Source organism: Kogia breviceps, chromosome X (genome assembly GCF_026419965.1).
Source record: "Kogia breviceps isolate mKogBre1 chromosome X, mKogBre1 haplotype 1, whole genome shotgun sequence".
NCBI lineage: Eukaryota > Metazoa > Chordata > Mammalia > Artiodactyla > Physeteridae > Kogia > Kogia breviceps.
This window is the reverse complement of record NC_081330.1, coordinates 20,824,538-20,843,428: the sequence shown is the minus strand read 5'-3', so window position 1 is coordinate 20,843,428 and position 18,891 is coordinate 20,824,538. Positions and strand designations below refer to the sequence as shown.

General features: G+C 35.4%; 1 long non-coding RNA gene across 1 annotated transcript in view; it reads right to left on the bottom strand.

Moving 5' to 3' along the window:
- Positions 1-1,076: 1,076 nt before the first annotated feature.
- Positions 1,077-18,891, bottom strand: part of LOC136793407 (uncharacterized) — a 516,365-nt gene continuing 498,550 nt past the window's right edge. Inside the window, exon 3 of the long non-coding RNA XR_010838619.1 lies at positions 1,077-1,149. This is a non-coding gene — a long non-coding RNA (uncharacterized lncRNA). The remainder of the gene's footprint in view (positions 1,150-18,891) is intronic.

Here is an 18,891-nt window from a genome sequence, read left to right as displayed (position 1 = left end):
CCAACAGGATCATAAGGTTTTGTCAGGTCTGAGCATATAGTTCTATTTTGTCGTGCCTTTAATGACTGACTGACTGATTAATCATTAGATTTTCCCCAATTCACTCAATAAACAATCTAACCTTAGCCTATTTCATCCTATTTGAGGCCAAAATTTGAAATTCAGGAGAAAAAAAATATCAGCACATCCTCACCACTGCAGAAAAACCTAATGTGTCAACCATCTAAAGTTTTGTTCCCTTCCTTTCATAGCCAAACCATTAGATTATTGAAACAAAATTCCCAGAGAACTGTACTATTTCCTTCATCAGCAATAAGCATAAAGGTTTTGACAGAAATATTACAAACCACAGAGATGCTACTTTGTACATGGGAAAATACTGGAATTAGGCATTATTTTAGCCAAACTAGGGAATCTAGGAAAGCTGAGTATTATGAGTAAAAAGAAAGCAGAGGCTGCCTGTTTAATTCAGTCAGATAACCAAATAAAGATCCATTTATTTGGCGCCCTGCTCCTTCCTGGTACCTTGTCACCTGCCTTAGCCTGCTTGATTCCTCCTTTTCATCATTTCATCATTTTCATCATTTCATCATTTCTGTTCAGGGGCTATGGTTAGAATCTCAAATAGCCAGAGACAGATACGGGCGGCTAACAGCAAATGGAAAGGTAATAGTATTTCTTTTCAAACACCATATCCAACATTTTGAATAAATAACACCTTCATATGGGGGGAGGGTAAGGCTTTTAAGTGCATGTATCTGAAAAATGCATTTTAAAATACCTCATGTAAATAAATCATATTCTAGATATTTTCATTCCTACTGTGCAAAACTGCTGGCCATTTTCAAATGATTTCTTTTCATCTCTTTAAAGATCAACAAATAGATTCTTGGTTTTTGTTTTCTTCATGGAATTAAGGTTGAACAAGTGCCAGAATTTCGAATGACAGTGATAGAATCACAAAGAAAAGATGTAATTTGTAACGATACTATCAAAAGCAAATCAGAAGTGTTCTTGATCTTTAAGTTTGAGACACAATGGCATCTACTCACCTTCCCACCTTGTCAGACTGGCTTCTGTTCAGAATTTCCAAGCTGCTATAATTCTGAGTCATTCTCATATCTGCTCTTCTCCAGTCCTTCTGAAAATCTAGAATAAGAATCACAGCAAAAACCACAGTAAAACATACAGGAAAATAATAAATTATCATATTTATTCATTCAACAAATATTTATTGAGAACCTACTACCTGCTAAGCACTGTTATAAATAAAATGATGAACAAGAAAGACATATTCCTTATCCAAAGAGAGCTCAAACTTTGGTAAGAGAGACAAGACACTTTTTATTTTTTAATTCTTTTCAGTTAAAACAAACTTTTAAATTTTTTTTTTCGGCTGCATTGGTTCTTCATTGCTGCGCATAGGCTTTCTCTAGTTGTGGCGAGCAGGGGCTACTCTTCATTGTGGTGCGTGGGCTTCTCATTGCAGTGGCCTCTCTTGTTGCGGAGCATAGGCCCTAGAGCACACAGGCTTCAATAGTTGTGGTGCGGGGGCTCAGTAGTTGCGGCACGTGGGCTCAGTAGTTGTGGCTTACAGGCTCTAGAGCACAGGCTCAGTAGTTGTGGCACGCGGGCTTAGTTGCTCTGCGGCACGTGGGATCTTCCTGGAGCAGGGATCAAACCTGTGTCCCCTGCACTGGCAGGTGGATTCTTAACCACTGCACCACCAGGGAAGTCCTGAGACAAGACACTTAACAGACATTTACTATACAGTAGTGTGAATGTAGGGATGGGAAAAATGCAGGGTGCTCTGAGATCGCACAGGAGAGATGTCCAACACACAACCTAAATGAGGGAAAGTGCATGGGCAGGGATCAAGAATGCCTTCCTCCAAAAATAACATCTGTAGAGAAGAATTGAGGCATGTGTAGCCATTTATCAAATTAGAGTGGGAGTAAGTTCAAGGGGGCATGTTCCAGACAGAGGAAATAGAATGTGAAAAGGACCAAAGGGAAGAGAGAGTAACCCATTCAGGAATCTGAAATACGTTTAATAAATTTGTCCAGTAGAAGCCTGGTGAAACAGTGAGGTTAAGGGATGAAACTGGAGAGTTAAACATTGAACTCTCAAATCCTACCATGGCTAGTTTGTTTCCAGGGTCTGAGGGCCTTAGCACCAATTCTTTTCATTGTCTTGCAACATCAGTACTTGGACCACAAAAGTCTACTGCCCGCTTCAACAGCATCTTGCCTGGGTTTATTAATTTCTTATCTTGCAGAATTCCTCCATGCAATGGGCAAAATCTCACAATGCACCATCTAGGAATACCCGTGGACATCTTGATTAATTGAAAGGAGAGAGCTTCACAGTCTTTAACAGTTAGAATTATCCCCCTCAGTTCATGTATCTGACCCAAAATAGATGCCCCTTTCTCAAGAGGTTGGACACAAGGACGACTTCATATTTCAAGAGAGGCTTTGCCACAAAACACATGGGTGTGTGGCTTTATTCTGGTTAGGCACATCAATATAAGTACCATTCGAGCTAACCCAATCCACCAAAATAGAGTTATACACAGAAAGCAACAAAGAAATCATGACCTCACAACCAGTATTTCATCAAGCTAAAGAGTTGAATAAGAGCAATGGAGACATACCATAAAAATGACCCCTGTTAATGAAATCATAGGAAATATAAAAAAACCAATTGTTCCAGCCCTCAGCTCTTAGAAAGATGTCTAAATGTCTGTGAATAGGTACTTGTTTTCCTTTAAAAAAACCCAGAAATACTTTATTCTTCTCACGGATAAAAATGCTCAGAGCAGGTTTATATGTCAGGTCAGTTGGCGGGAAACGTTATTATAATATACTGAGCAACTGTGATATGTGAAGCTGTTTAGGAAAAACAGATCGTGGTCTCTATAGTTTCCACTCTAACGATACTAACTATGACTACAGCCACATTCAGCATCAATTGATCTTGGATTCTTTTAGTTTTTTCCTGAAATGTAATTATGGAAGAAAAAGGATTGATGTGGTTAGTAGGAGAAATGGGACGATTTCTTTCCATTTTCCAAATTAGTGTTCCAAGAGAGGTTTAATAGGTGTTAGATTTAAAAAGAAAGAAAAGCCAAGTGTAACAAACTTGAACAAATTTCCTTTTCACAGAATTTCTCAAAACATTTTATCTCCTAATACATACTATGAGTATCCAAAAAAGGGATATCATATTCAATTTTCCCCAAAGGTATCTGTCCTTGATTTTTATGGAACTCCCTCCAAATAGAGTCTGTAAAACACCATGCTAATAAAATACCATAAGTTATTTATTTTCAGAAACTATGGGTTTCAGGAGGTTAAAAATAAGGTAAAGTACCATGTTTTTAGTGTTCTGTATTATAAATAAATGCCATATTTCAAGTATCCCACCTCAGTAATGAAAACTTCTTTCCTTAAGGCCTATGGCGAGCTGCGTCTGACCAGCAGAATAACAGTCGCCACACGCTAGATTCTTCTCGTATCACACTTTATTGGAGTACAGCTTGGTTGAGGAAAGATGGAAGGAAGACGCCGCAGCCGTAACGGCAGCTGCCTATATAAGATTCGGGATACTGTGCAAGTCTCTGATTGGCTCATATCGAAGGCATAATTACACGTCGCCTTCGGACTGGTTACTGCTCTAAAACCTTGTTAGCATATCTCAACGCATGCGCACTGGCTACAGGATGGATGACTCAGCTTTTTCTACCCTGCTTTGCGGCAACGCTTTGCCGCGCCCCACAAAGGCCTTTGGCCCAAATTAATCTTTCGAATCTCTTAGGTGTCATAGCTTTGTTTAGCTATACCACAATTTACTATACACAGCATTCAGTGGTGGAGAGATCACTATCAGTGGATACAGAATGCCGGAGTTTAGTCTGAACTTGGAAATATTGGCAAGTAACAATCAACCTGAACTTCAATGTCTTCAACTATTAAATAATGACAATAATAGTAGCTAAAATGAATTGACTTATATGTGAATTGCAAAGTGTTATATAGTTATACTATTAGTATAAATTATGCTATTTATATATATATGGGAATCACAATTTGACTCAACATAATTCTGGTTATACTTTTGTTGTTTAAAATATTTTTGATGATAAATAACACCAATATGTTTTTAAAGTATTTAAAGTAGCACAATTATACCCAAAAGAGATATTATATTACACAATATTAATATTTTTGTATGCCTTACAGTGATTTTGTACATAAGATTTCTTCTCTTCCTCCCTTCCTACTCTACCATGCTCAATCAATCTGCTGGAATCATGCTAGAAACAAGAGCACTTAAGTGTTTCAACTTTGCTTTTTAGTTTGCTGGCTATACGAATGAAAAGTAGTAAAAAAAAAAAAAAAAGTAGTATATATCAAGACCATCCCAATGTTTCATTTCAACAATTTGAAGAATCCTGCATCTATAGCAATTCCTTGCATATATGTACCCTGAAAGAGTTATACACAGCAAGTCAGTAATCCAAATTTCTTCCTCAGGATTACAGCAAGTAAGATTTGATTTTTAGAAACCAAGACTCAGACATGATGCAAGTCACTCAAGGTGACCCAGCAGGCTAGAACTGGGAACAAAACTCAGAACTCTAATTTCCTATCCTGGTTCTCTCCAATTGTCCAGGCACCCTCCTTAACACAATCAGGTTTAACCTACAAGAATACTGGTTAATATCTCCTGGTGCTAAAATGGAATTGGAGGCTTGAAAATGGAAATTGCTTACTTAATTCACTCTAAATCAATGTCTCTGCTGATAATGCATCTGTCAATGTAAGTATCAGGGATCCAGCTGGGTACTGGTGCATAGCTCCTCAGTCATTGTCTCAGAATGTCTTTGTGACATTAGGGAAAAGATCAGATTTTCAATCAGGGTTCAGCTCTGCTGCCCTTTTTTTCAGCACACATTAAAATGCACTTACAGAGACCTCCCTCGAAGGGACAAAGAGGTAAAAGCGTTCTTGAAAGAGTATTGAGAGGTTCAGGGACCATTCAGAAGAATAAATTTGAATGGTAAGTACTGAATGCTTATAATAGGCTCACAGAATGTTTAGACATTCAGTATGGGCTTTGAAAAACATCTTGAAACATATGGGTGGTGTGTACACATTGTTGAGTATGTATGTTTGCTGAGAAGGAAAAATCTGTGCATGAAAATACTCTATAGGTTACTAAAATGAATCATGGGCTACATGCAATTAGGCTGTGAGAGAATTCTGTGAGGAGAGGAGCCATGTCTTACATCTCTGAATCATTATCATTTAGCATGGTACCTGGCATAGAGTAAGTACTTGTTAGCTGTTCACTGGATGAATGAATAAATGAATGAATGCACAAATGAATGAATCACAAACATACATATACATATAACACACCATTGTTAATAAGATAGAACACTGAAGACCCTTCACAATTTATCCTCCTCCTCCCTTTATTTCAACTTTCCATGCATACTCTGCTTTAGCCACAGCAAATTACTAAATGTCTAAACATTCTGTGAGCCTATTATAAGCATTCAGTACTTACTATTCAAATTTGTTCTTCGGAATGGTCCCTGAACCTCTCAATAGTTTGGTCACAGTGAATTACATACCATCTATTTGGATACATCTTTCTGACCTTTTGTTCATAATATTCCCCCTAGATGGAACTCCCTTCTTACCGTTCTTTGCTTAGCATTATTCCTGGCATCATCAGGTTCAATTTCAGAATCACTACCAGTCAGTGCTCTGAAATCTTTGTCCAAACTGACAGTATGGTCCTTATCACAATGTAATATAAATGTAACTTATACTATTTATTTTTATATCTCTAGGAAATAATATTACACATAGAATACATATTGCTAAGCTGGAAAAACCAGAAATCTTTCTTTGATGACTCAAAAGGCACTTTAGTATCTTTCAGTGCTTCATAATTACAGGGCAATGTAAAAACTCATATTCTGGGGTAGTACTATTATTGTTAAAACCTCATGTTCTAAAGCCACAGAGAGCTGAGCTGAAAATCCCAGCTCCATCAATTATTAGCAAATATCTTGGGAAATTCACTCTAGTTTACCACCTTTCCATCTGTAAAATGGGGATTCAATAAAAGTTCCACTATAAATGGCTGTTGTGAAGATCCAAGAAAATAATCTCTATAGTGTCTGGCACATAATGGGTGCCGAATTAGATATTAGTGATTATTATTATTAAGCTCCAAATGTTCACAAGTGCTGATCAGTTGAGAAACTGTGCTATCAAATATCTGATCAATGAAAGTTTACACTGCAGATTTAGCTACGCTGGGAAGAAACACAGGTCAAGGGCACATGCTCTCATTTTGAGTCTGAGCTAAAATTCTGTCCATATGCAGAGGCCTATGAGAGGTCACCAGGAGCTGGTACTGTGGGAATGCCAGTAGGAGTTCAGAAAAATTCCTATCAGGAACTCAGTCTCTCCATGACAGTCATAAATTCAGATGAGATTACTATTGGAATGAATATCAGCTAGGCCACCATCAGAAATAAGTAACAGTCTGCAGTCTTGACTTCTAACTCAGCCCAATGGGACTGGAAGGCACAAGCTCCCATATACTGTTTGGACCACACATGTAGGAAATTAAAAAGCAATTTTATAAGCTGCTTCAATAAATTCATGGCTGAGAAACTTTAGGTTGATCCAGCTGCTTGAGAGCTTACCAGAGAGAGTTAACTGGTCTGTCATCAGATTAGTAAGTCAGTGAACTATGTACAGAAAGCAATCGATTTGTAAATGGGCCAGCTGACCAGGAAATTTAAAAATAATAATAGTTTTGGGAGGATGTGAAGAAAAGGGACCTCTTGTACTCTATCGGTGGGAATGTAAACTGGTACAACCCCTATGGAAAACAGAAAACAGTAGAGAGTTTCCTTGAAAAATTAAAAATAGAACTACCATAAGATCCAGCAATTCCACTCCTGGCTATTCTGGAAAAAATGAAAACCCTAATTTGAAAAGATACATACAGCCCAATGTTCACAGTAGCATTATTTACAATAGCCAAGATATGGAAGCAACCCAAGTGTCCATCAACAGAAAAATGGATAAAGATGTGGTATGTATACACACATACACACGCGCACACACATGCACACACAATGGAATACTACTCGGCCATAAAAAAGAAGAAAATTTTGCCATTTGCAGCAACATGGATGGACTTAGAGAATATTGTGCTTAGTGAAATAAGTCACACAGAGAAAGACAAATACTGTATGACATCACTTATATGCGGAATCTAAAAAACAAATGAATGTAAATGCAAAGCAGAGACAGATTCAGATATAGAAAACATTTCTATTTTCTACCTTCTTCCAGAGTCATAAATCAACATTACAATTTTTCATTTATGTGAGTAACTTGTTAATTTTCTGTTTCTTCCACAACACTGTAAGCTCCAAGAGGGCCAATGACCATGTATGTTTTGTTTACTGCTCTATCCTTAGAACTTATCTCAAATTCTGGCACACAGTAGGTACTCATAAATATTTGGTGAATGCACTGATCCATTAATATCCCAGCTGGCAGATTTAGACATGACTTTATGGCCTCTTGCTAATCTTGATGTTCACACTGAGGTTCACTTGCACAAACTTTACATCAGCTTAGGAATCACAATCTTAAATGTTTACAGAGCAAGTTGTAGAAATGAGTGAAGTGGCCCTGGTGTAGAGTCAACTGAGAGTAGTTGGGATTATAGAGAAATAGAGAGTGCATGCAGTGTCTAAAGACATTAAAAAATACTGTACTGGTCAAATGAAACATAATCAGTAGGTTAACAATTTGTGACCACTCTTCTGGCTCAATGAGGACATGCTGTCACCCAATACTGGAAAATTTCTATCATCTCCTGAAATCAACTGTCACATGGAAATAGACAATTAGCCAAGGAGAACTATTTGCTACAAGGAATTCTTAGCTATATCTGTCAAAGTGTACTCATTTATACCATCACCAGAGAATGAATGTAAGTGATGATCTTTGAGTGGGTTCTAATAACCGGAGAGAATAAACTTGAATGAAATAGCAACAGGATGTCTGCCACAAGTTGATCAATTTTTACCCCTGAGTAACTTTCCTCTAGAATTGTAATGATCTATGAAATTGAGTCACTTAAAAGTAAAAAACCAAGAAACAAACAAATAAAAACAGGAGAAAATGTTAGAAAAATCTGTAACATATAATTGTGTATTTTCAATGAGAATATATAGTATATTGTATTTGTAAAATATATTTTAACTGGCAGGGAGTGACGAAAAGGCAACAGAATAAAATCAGAGAAGATTTCATGGAGATGAAAAACATACTTAATGTAAAACTGTGATGAAGGAAAATAATTAAAAGTATCTAATTTCACTGAGTGCTTGTTATATGCCAGAAGCTGTTAGAAATATGTAACATGTTATAGCTCATTTACTCAGTACTGTGAAGTAGATATTATTATTACTTTATTGTTTAAAAAATGGGGTAATAGTAAATTTGTATAACTTTTCCAAAGTCACATAGCTAGTAATGAGAAGAGCTGGGACTCAAAGACAGGTTTTCTTGATTCAAAGCCCTAAAGCTAAATCAAGTAATTCTACTATATTTTAATAAGCAACCTAGTATGTTCATATACATACATACTTCATATGTATGTATACACACACATGCACACATATATATATAGAATTCCACAAAAATATATAGCAGATTTAGGAGAAATAATGAAAAAAAAACTTTGTAGAAAAGAAGGATTTACAGAGTACATCTATATCTATACATAACTTTTTACTGTCAAGGAGAGAGAAAAACTCCTATTAATATCTACAGCAACAAACCAACAAGAAAACAAGCAAACTGAAAATAGCTTACCTAAAAAGAAAACCAAATATAATTTTTATTTGTCATATCTTCCATAACATTAAAGCTGGGAAACAAATGTACAATGACTACGGAGTTTTGAGAAAAAATTAAATAGCAACAAAATTCTATACCCAGCCAAGCTATTATACACACCTATGAAGGCAGCAGAAATACACATATTCAGATATTCAAGGATGAGAAAATATATATCTTAATTATTCTACATATAAAAGAATAACTTTAATAAATTGATATATCAGATAAAACAACTTGAGAATTGGGGGAATGCTATAAAGTAAGTAATAATGATTAAAGAACTGAGGAAATGTGGAGTATAAGTAATTGTTAAGAAAGCTATGAAATGTTTAATTTTTTTTAACATCTTTATTAGAGTATAATTGCTTTACAATGGTGTGTCAGTTTCTGCTTTATAACAAAGTGAATAAGTTACACATATACATATGTTCCCATATCTCTTTCCTCTTGCATCTCCCTCCCTCCCACCCTCCCTATCCGCCCCCTCCAGGTGGTCACAAAACATTGAGCTGATCTCCCTGTGCTATGTAGCTGCTTCCCACTAGCTATCCATTTTACATTTGGTAGTATATATATGTCCATGCCACTCTCTCACTTTGTCCCAGCTTACCCTTCCCCCTCCCCGTATCCTCAAGTCCATTCTCTAGTAGGTCTTCATCTTTATTTCCGTCTTGCTCCTAGGTTCTTCTGACCATTTTTCGAGGCAGATTTACATTGAAGCTCATGAAACTAGAGTTTTAAGTTCCCAAGTCCCCTAATACACTCAGACCCCTCCCAGGACCCTGGAAGGAAGGGCCCTAGCAAGATGTTTACAAAGTCCAATGTTTAAAAAAAAAGAAAAAAGCAAAAATAAACTATTTTACCTATGATTAGTTTCTACTTCAATATCATTTTTGTTAAACTTCCCCTTGGTCAAAGAGTATCTGGCTAAAATATAACAGAAAAAAGTAGATTATAGACATATGCAAGGCAAAGGGTATGCACATTTATACTGTCAGATATTGTTAAATCTTCTTTGGAAGATTATAAACTCCTACCAATTGTGAATGACACACTATTTACATTTTTTAATCTTCACCAAACTTATAGACCAAAATATCTAATTTTAAATATTCATATTAAGACTATATTATAATATATATGTTAGCCATTTAATGCTGTTTCACCTGTGAATTATTGATTCATCTACCCATTTTTATTTTGCTCCATTAAGCTATCACAATAAAGGTAGAATATATAAATTGAAATCCTTAAATGTAAAGCAACCGAGGAAAAGATCAGATTATCAAATAAGAGAATAACAAAGAAACAAAAAATCAGACAGTATTAAAAGAGAGAAGTCAAATATAACAGTTAGTAAAATAATTCCTTATTAAAATATATTGACTTTTATATGTTATAAAAATAAAATCAAAACTTTTTTCTTTATAGAACACATTTACAACAAAATTGCATGAAGTCATATCAATGAAAAGATGGAATTTGACAAAATTATTCAGGAAGGAATACTTGAGTAAGATAGCCGTGGGATTTTAGACAAAGGAAGAATAATGCAATGAAATAACAATTTAATATGATGGAATTAAGATAATTTAAAATCCAGTGGCAAAAAATGGTTCTGATGAACCTAGGGGCAGGACAGGAATAAAGACGTAGACGACATAGAGAATGGACTTGAGGACACAGGGAGGGGGAAGGGTAAGCTGGGATGAAGTCAGAGAGTGGCATGGACATATATATACTACCAAACGTAAAATAGATAGCTAGTGGGAAGCAGCTACATAGCACAGGGAGATCAGCTCTGTGCTTTGTGACCACCTGGAGGGGTGGGATAGGGAAGTTGGGAGGGAGACGCAAGAGGGAGGAGATTATGGGGATATATGTATATGTATATGTATAGCTGATTCACTTTGTTATACAGCAGAAACTAACACAACATTGTAAAGCAATTATACTCTAATAAAGATATTTTATTTAAAAAGACCCAATGCAGCCAAAAATAAATAAATTTTAAAATCCAGTAGCAGTAGATGGAACAAAACACAGAGTGTGTATCTATACATATATATAAAATTTTGGAAATTTCTTCTATGATAAAGGTGGCAATTATAATCAGTGGGACAAGAAGATATCTGCATTTCTCAATGGGACTTTTAAAAATATTTTGGACAGGACATTTCTTCTTTATGCAGCATTATACCACATATTGCAGGATATTTAGCATCCTTAGTCTCTATATTCTAAATGTCGGTAATACCTCCCAGTCATTGTGACATACAAAAAAGTCTATACACACTTACAAATTCATCTTAGAGGGGAGATACTGCTTATAATTAAGTAGCAGTGGTATAAGTGGTATGGGAAAAACTGGCCACCCATCTGTAAAAACAATACTAAAAATAAAATTAGATCATATATCAAAAATAAGTTTTTATGGATTAAAGATTTAAACATAAAAAAGTGAAATCTTACTAGGAAAGTATTGGTAATAATTATGGACCTTAAGCTTTGGGATCATGACCACAATGAGTCTAATTATAAAGAAAACAACTGGTAGATCTTTATTTGATGTTAACACTAAAAAAAAATCCTAAACAAATGTTATAGGTAAATGACAAACTGAGGAAGCATTTTCAAGATAGACCCAAAATAAATACCTGATATCTTTAAATTATAAAAAGTTTTCTTTAAATGACTTAAAAATATGATAGTATTTTTTTAAAATGGTTCGAGGCTGCAAGCAGTGAGCATAAGAAAAGTATTCAACCAGTCAAGTAAATGCAAATTAAAATAACGTATCAATTGACAAAGATAAAAACAAAAATAACAATACCAAGAGGCAGTGTGGGCACAGGAAAATTGGCAGGCTCGTGCACTGATGATGAATTATTTTGAAATACGTTACAAATACCTCAAATATGTACGATATTTAAGTAAGAATTTTTACTCCTCGGAACTTATCCACAGAAATAATCAGAATTTCACAGACACAATGTGCTCCTCATAGCATTGCCTATATAGGGATTTAGGTTATAACTTATAAAACAAAGAGACCCCTGCATATATGGCATGAATAAAACAGACATTTGAGACATTTGTGTTTTTCTTATGGAAGCAGTTCAGGGCTGGTTAAGCAGCACTTCTAATCTCACAGTTTTGATCTCTAGAAGAAGGGCTACTGCTCCAGTTCTCATCATCTAGTGAAGAGCAAAGTAGGAAAGGCCAGGGCACTAATTCATTTTTAGGGACAGACCTAGGAAGTGGGACATAGCACTGCTATTCATATAGCACTGGCCAGAATATAATTACATGCCCAAAGTTGCAAAGGAGTGTAGGAAATGTAGTTGTAAGTTGCACAGCCATAGATCCAGCTAAATTTTTGAGTTCAATTAAAAAGTAAGAGGAGAACAGAGATTGATATACAAGTATCAGTCTCTGCCAGAATGAAATATTACAAAGAGCCAAAATGTCCAAGATTTTGATTAAACAGACAGATAGATGTGCATTAATATGATGGAATAGTCTATAACCATTAAAATTAATGCTGTGGAAGAATACTTAATTACCTAGGTAAAAGGTCCTTGCTAAATTCCTGTGCCAGTTGCCTTATAACACTGCAGACAAGGAATCTGATAACAAGAACAAAGTGCCATTAATATTCCATGTCCACATTTGACAGTTCTGTTGAGGACTTAAAGTGGAGTTAGGCTTCAGCAGACACATGGGCTTTATTTATCTGAATGACTTGTCTAACCTCTGCCACATTTTTATGTATTCCTGTTTGTGGATAATCCAAATCAGTGCCTCCATCACAGTGCTTGATACAACAATTACTACTTTTGATTACTTACAGAGGACCATTCACAATGCTAAGCATTCTCCCTTCATTAAGTCCTTTGTTCCTCAAATACACCCAAGTAGTAAGTACTAGAATTATCCACACTTTTGCTCACAGATTAGAAAACTGAGGCTCAGGAAAGTAAAACTTACCCAAAGTCAAGAGCTAATAAGTGGCAAACCAAGGTTAAAACAGACCTCCCTCCTAAGTCTCTTCTCTATACCATTGTAGTATTTTGTGCCTGAGTGATCATCCTCCACCAAGAATTTTTATATAATCATACAATATAAAGTCAATTTATTATCTACACAGTTAGGTGTTTTTAGGAAGAAAAATACATTGGAGAAAAGGAAAAAAAACCTCACATGATGCATTTCAAAGCAAAACAAAGTGATCTATGTTTTCCCCAGATGGCTGCTCCCTTCTACTAATGCTGATGTTTGAAGTTTGGCACTAATTATTTAACAAGGAGAGGCCAAAGGGAATTTCTACCTCTTATTTCATTTGCATAGAGCATTATACCCCAGCAAAAATATAATTACTTAGCACAAGAAAAGGGAAAACATGCCTTTAAGAAAAATTATAACTGGAAATACTTCGAAATACAAATGCTTCATGTATCATCACTGTCTCACTATCTTGACTATAATAGAATGAAAGAAAGTTACATAAAGACTCCAACATCACATGGCAGCACTGCCCAAGTCTGGAGAAAAGAAAAGAAAATTGTACTTGTCTTATACACATTGCCCTCCCCACCCTCACCACAATCCCCAACCCAAAGCAATGTACAAGAAAAGAAGTTAACCACCAACACAATTCCATATGTTATCTATTGTGATAAGTGTGAGTCTATCTGAGTGGAATGATTTCTCCATCTCTATCTGACTGACTGAAAAATCAATGCAATCTGTAAGAATGAAAAATGAAATGTGACTATACAATGGAACATCCATGGAAGAAAATTTTATTAGTTTTAAGACCCATAAATACAGGCTAACATCACAATGAAATATGAACATAAGGTAAGAATCCAGCCTGCCCTGTGAAGCTCTAACGTTGGCAAACTTCAGCAACCACCTGTCCTCATGGGGCTTGATTACCACCAAACAAACCCTCCTTGGATGATAAATGAACCCACTATCATCACCACCAATTATTTTTTTGTACTTCTGTGTCCCATTTGTTCAGGACTGTGTTCTCTGTGAGTGAATGTTAATGAGTTCATGAGTTATTGCACCCCAAATAACCTACTTGCCTTTAAGCAGTGAACTGCTGGAGAGGGTGATTTATCCCACTGCAAGAGAATCTCATAGGAATTTCAGGCATCATGGCAGATTGGTGAATTCCATCATGTCAAATACAAAAGCTGAAGAAAGGTTCAGCCTGTTCTCCTCTTCTCTTTCTTCTTTTACATAGCATGCATCAGTTTATATGAATAAAAATTCAATTTGTGCTCAGTGTAGAAAACTTGGAAAATTGCAAAAAAGCTACAGAAGAAATTAAAACTAATACAATCATCTTATTATTTGCTATATGGAATATATACCTGGTCTTTTGTCCCAAACTTGTGTGTATACTTAAATATGTTTATATAAAATGACAACTATTAACTACATATTGTTTTATAAACTGATTTTTTTCAATTAACAGTATACAGGGATGTTTTTCTAGATGATTAAAAGTTTTCCTACAGAATAAATTTTAATAGCTTTACTCTTTATTTTTCCCCCTCTCCAAATCAATCAGCTTAATTAAACATGTGAGCTACCACAGCTAAAAGGTGCATTGGTATGTCTCCATCCTGTTTATATTGTTTGACCTTGTGGCTTTTCTTTTTTAAAAATATTTATTTATTTATTTGGCTGTATTGGGTCTTAGTTGCCGCATGCAGGATCTTTGTTACCACAAGTGGGATCTAGTTCCCAGACCAGGGATCGAACCCGGGCCCCCTGTATTGGGAGCATGGAATCTTAGCCACTGGCCCACCAGGGAAGTCCCGACCTTGTGGCTTTTCAACTGTCACTTTTTAGAGATTTTCTTACTGAGTTTATTCTTAGAATTCCCAAATGGCATAGTAGTAGAGAGGCTTGTGCTGTCATCAAACCTTTACAGAACCATAATATAGACCAATTGAAAACTAATTTTTTATCTTTAAATTCAGCTCTAGCATGCTCCTCACTTTCTACATTCATAAGAATAGAGACACTGAGTATCAGTGCTATAGTTATATAGCACTTATATATTTTACAATACAACTTGGAAAATTTTACATGTCTGAATTGGATTGCAAACCAATGAAGGCTCCATAAAGTATACTACCTTTCCCAAAATCATACAGCATGTTAGGATCAGAGCTGACACTTGAACCCAGTATTTCTGACTCTGTAAAATTTAGTGCTCTTCCAACATATTCCATATGATACATTGTAACCATAGGCTCTGGGTTTTAAAGAAAAAGGAGCACTGAACTGTTTTTAGATTGGTCTAGTCTATGAGGAAGCAGAAAAAAATGACCTACTTCAATGTCCTACCTCTCTAATAGGCAATGAGAACCAAAACCATTCACCCTTACATCAGCCTGGCACTGTGTACATTAAAATGGTTTTGTGACATTACAACTGATATCACAGAAACACAAAGTATCATAGTAGATTACTATGAACAATTATACACCCACAAATTTGACAACCTAGAAGAAATGGGTAAATTCCTAGAAACATACAACCTAGCAAGACTAAATCTTGAAGAAACAAAAAATCTGAACAGACCAATTACTAGTAAGGAGAGTGAATCAGTAATCAAAAACCTCACAACAAAGGAAAGTCCAGGAACAGATGGCTTCACTGGTAAATTCTATAAAACATTTAAAGAAGAAGTGATGCCAATTCTTCCCAAATTCCTCCCTAAAACAGAAGAGGAAGGAGTACTTCTAAACTCATTTTATGAGAGAGGCCAAAATTACCCTGATACCAAACCATACAAGGACACTACAACAAAAGAAAATAATAGGTTAATATCCCTGATGGTCAAAGATGCAAACATCCTCAACAAAATATTAGCAAAACTAATTCAACAACATTAAAAGGATCATATACCATGATCAAGTTGGATTTATTCCAGGGATGTAAGAATGATTCAACATCTGCAAATCAATCAATGTGATACTCCATATTAACCAAATGAAGGATAAAGAAATCATATGGTCATCTTAATACATACAGAAAAAGCATTTTACAATATTCAATATCCATTTATGATAAAAAACTCTCAATAAAATGGGCCTAAAAGGAACATACCTCACCATAATAAAGGCCATATAGGACAAACCCACAGCTAACATTATGCTCAACTATCTAAAAACTGAAAGCTATCACTCTAAGATAAGGAAGAAGCTTTTCCTCTAAGATCAGGAACAAGACAAGGATGCCCACCCTTGACAGTCTTATTGAACACAGTATTGGAAGTCTTAGAGAACTTAGGCAAGAAAAAGAAATAAAAGTCATCCAAATCAGAGAGGAAGAAGTAAAACTGTATTTGCAGATGATATGATCTTTTATACAGAAAACCCTAAAGACTCCACCAAAAAATTGTTAGAATAAATGAATTCAGTAAGGTTGCAAATATAAAATTTACATACAAAAATTGTGTTTCTATGTACTAATAACAAACTATCAGAAAGAGAAACTAAAAAAAAAAAAAAAACTCATTTATAATGGAATAAAAAAATACCTAGGAATAAGTTTAACCAGGGAAGCGAAAGACCTGTACATTGAAAATTATAAGATACATATGAAAGAAATTTTAAAAGACACAAATAAATGGAAAGATTCTGTGTTGATGGGTTGGAAAAGTTAACATGGTCAAAATGTCCATACTATCCAAAGCAATGTACAGAATCAATGCAATCCCTATCACAATTCCAATGACATTTTTCACAGAAATAGAACAAACCATCCTAAAATTTATATGGAACCATGAAAGACCCCAAATAGCCAGAGCATTCTTGATAAAGAACAAAGGTGGAAGCATCACACTTCCTGATTTCAAACAATGATACAAAGTTTTAGTAATCAAAACAGTATGGTAGTGGCATAAAAGCAAACAGAGGTCAATGGAACAGAAGAGAGAGCCCAGAAATAAACCCATGCATACACAGCAAATTAAATCATGATGAAGGAGCCAAGAATGTATAATGGAGAAAAGACAGTCTCTTCAACAAATGGTGTTGGAAAAACTGGATAGGCACATGCAAAAGAGTGACACTGGACCACTATCTTACACCATACACAAAAATCGACTCAAAATGGAGTAGACTTGCATGTAAAACCTGAAACCATAAAATTCATAGAAGAAAATATAGGAGATAAGCTACATGACATCACTCTTGACAATGATTTTTTTTATTTGACACCAAAAGCAAAGGCAACAGAAGTAAAAATAAACAAGTGCAAGTATATAAAACTAAAAAGCTTCCACACAAGAAAAGAAATAATCAACAAAATGTAAAGGTAAACAGTGCTTCAATGAACATTTCAGTGCATTTGTCTTTTTTTTTAAACATCTTTATTGGAGTATAATTGCTTTACAATGGTGTGTTAGTTTCTGCTTTATAACAAAGTGAATCAGTCATACATATACATATATCCCCATATCCCCTCCCTCTTGCATCTCCCTCCCACCCTCCCTATCCCATCCCTCTAGGTGGTCACAAAGCACCGAGCTGATCTCCCTGTGCTGTGGGGCTGCTTCCCACCAGCTATACATTTTATACTTGGTAGTATATATAAGTCCATGCCACTCTCTCACTTCATCCCAGCTTACCCTTCCCCCTCCCCATGTCCTCAAGTTCATTCTCTACGTCTGCATCTTCACTCCTGCCCTGCCCCTAGGTTCCTCATAATCACTTTTGTTTTTAGATTCCATATATATGTGTTAGCATACGGTATTTGATTTTCTCTTTCTGACTTACTTCACTCTGTATGACAGACTCTAAGTCCATCCACCTCACTACAAATAATTCATTTTCATTTCTTTTTATGGCTGAGTAATATTCCATTGTATATGTGTGCCACGTTTTCTGTATCCATTCATCCATTTCTGATCTGATCTTTATGATTTCTTTCCTTCTGCTAACTTTGAGGTTTTTTGTTCTTTATCTAATTGCTTTAGGTGTAAGGTTAGGTTGTTTATTTGAGATGTTTCTTGTTTCTTGAGGTAGGATTGTATTGCTATAAACTTCCCTCTTAGAACTGCTTTTGCTGCGTCCCATAGGTTTTGTGTCATTGTGTTTTCATTGTCATTTGTTTCTAGGTAGCTTCTGATTTCCTCTTTGATTTCTTCAGTGATCTCTTGGTTATTAAGCAGTGTATTGTTTAGCCTCCATGTGTTTGTATTTTTTACTCCACACCCTCTCCAGCATTTATTGTTTGTAGATTTTCTGATGATGCCCATTCTAACAGGTGTGAGGTGATACCTCGTTGTTGTTTTGATTTGCATTTCTCTAATAATTAGTGATGTTGAGCATCTTTTCATGTGCCTCTTGGCCATCTGTATGTCTTCTTTGTAGAAATGTCTATTTAGGTCTTCCACCCATTTTTTGATTGGGTTGTTTGTTTTTTTGATATTTAGCTGCATATATGTGGAATCTAGAAAAATGATATAGATGAACTGGTTTGCAAGGCATAAACAGAGACACAGATGTAGAAAACAAACATATGGACACCAAGGGGGAAAAGTCGGGGAGTGGGATGAATTGGGAGATTGGGATTGACATATATACACTAATATGTATAAAATAGATAACTAGTAAGAACCTGCTGTACAGCACAGGGAACTCTACTTCACTTTGTTGTACAGTAGAAACTAACACAACATTGTAAAACAACTATATCCCAATAAAAAAATTAAGAAATAATAAATAATAAAATAAAATACAAATAAATTATAAAGAAAATAGCCATTAAAAATGAAAATGTAACCTACAGAATGGGAGAAGATATTTGAAAATTATATGTCTGATACAGGGTTAATCCAAAATATATAAAGAACTCCTCAACACAATAGCAAAACAAACCAATAATCTGATTTTTTTAAAAA